Below are 2,024 nucleotides of genomic sequence, written 5' to 3'. Positions count from 1 at the left end.
TCATCAATCCGGGGTTTTATATACTGACTGGAAAAGTATATAACACAGCTTCAAGAGGTTGACCTCCATTGACATAATGCCTCTGAGATACACTGTTTTATGAATGAAATTCTAAATGTTAAATTTTTAATAGTGAACATTTTACATTGCTCAAAATTAAAATACAAAGATGAAAATTCTCACTCCTCTCCCCACCCACAAATATCATCTCAAAAGAGGATTATTGTCCTGGGCAAGATCAGCAACGCCTTTTCATTAATAATTAAAGCATTTATTAAACTACTACATCACAAGTGGGCAATCACCTTGAAACACTCTCCATACAGGACAAAGGAATTTCAGGATTTTAATAATTCCAAGTAGTGGGCTGGCTTAAGGGGAGGGATATTCCTCTAGATACATTCTTGTCAGGTTGGCAAGGTGAAGGGGCTGGGGAACAGCAGAGCGGCAGGTAATAACTCAAGGTCCAACAAGAGAGTTTACATTTCTTGCAGCTTGCGCAGGCAGAGTCCAGCGACATTTCAGGAGAGCCAAAGTCTGTCAGGAGAGTAAGGTTGGGGAAGTAAAGAGATGGGCAGGCTAGCAGCTAGCAGGGGTTGAAGGCAGTTTAAAGCAAAATGGAGTTCCACATGCTAAACTAGGTTTCTAACACTGTTAATACTGTTAATAATTTTTTCTAGAGTTATTCTATGCATGTCCAAACAAATATCTTTATTTTCTTCTTTCCATGTAACAACATAAAATAGCTTGGAGAGGATTCCATTATCAGTAGGAGTTGTCTAGTAAAAAGAAAACTACAAAATGAGATAGAGGATGCTGAGGAAATATGCATGAATATGTGAAGTTTGGGACTGATGCAGATTAAAATATCATGCACTGATTTTCCACAAAGGTAATGATATAAGCACCGAAAATAATACAAAAAGCACAAGTTCCAACTGAGACTAATCTGTCAGTCCCCCCCAAAATAAAGTCAGTAACAACTATGAAATACTATTCAGCCATTTTCTACCTGCTTTTAGAAAATGTACAGTGGGAAAAATATACATAGTGTTTACTATTTCCTAGACAAAAACATTAGAAATATATTTAATGCAGAATCAAAAAAGTAATATAGTGGTCTTTAAATTAATAATATTTGTTCACACTCTGAGCTTCCTTGAAAATAAAATTAATGGGTGGATAAGATAACACCTTCTAAGTTTCTTTGCAGAAGTCCATGAATATTGCAAATAGTTAACATGATCACTGCTGGGGTGGGCTGGGGGAGGGTATCTTAAGTCTATTAAGAGGCATCTGGGAAGACTTCTAAAAATAAAATGAACTGAAAATTAAACTGACACATGAATTTGTAATGAGTTGGGCTCAATATGACCAGATATCTTACTTTTATTATATTTTCAATGACTTATAAATATAAGCATGATTTTAATCTCCTAAAATCAACATGCCCAACAAAATGTCTCTCAAAAGTTTCACTATCACTCTAAAATGTACTTCAGAAATTATAGAGCACAGAAATAAGAAAAAGAAAACATTTTAATGATGGCAAATAATTTTATTGGGTGCTATGGAAGTCTGGGTCAATCTGCCCAGGAAGTCTGCTATCCATGCTGGGTCCCCAGAAACCAGCAAGGTGAGAGGTTTGGCTGGGAGAATGGAAATGGGAGAAGATAAAAACTTGTAAGTACAGAGGAGGGGGTGCCCTGAAGCAGTTCCCTAAATTTAAGAAATTTTGGTGCACTCAGGTGTAAATTATTTTTCTGAGTTTCAAGGAGCACAAGATTCTCTTTGGATGAGCTGAGAAGGTCTCCCTATGGTTGTTTTCTGGCAGCCAGATTCCCACTTCTCCTTGCCTTCATTATTGTGGAAAGTGTTTAAAAGTAAATATTTTATCACAAAGGACATGTCTTATTGACATATTATTCTTCCTTCTTTACCAATACAACACTTTCCAAGTTAATTGATGATATAAATTGGAAAATGTGTCAATATTTTCTTCTGGTTCCTGAAACTTTTTTTTG

The sequence above is a fragment of the Echinops telfairi genome, unplaced genomic scaffold (assembly GCF_000313985.2).
Source record: "Echinops telfairi isolate 266 unplaced genomic scaffold, ASM31398v2 ScPeMD7_60;HRSCAF=208, whole genome shotgun sequence".
NCBI classification, from domain to species: domain Eukaryota; kingdom Metazoa; phylum Chordata; class Mammalia; order Afrosoricida; family Tenrecidae; genus Echinops; species Echinops telfairi.
Note: the sequence above shows the minus strand (reverse complement) of the source record.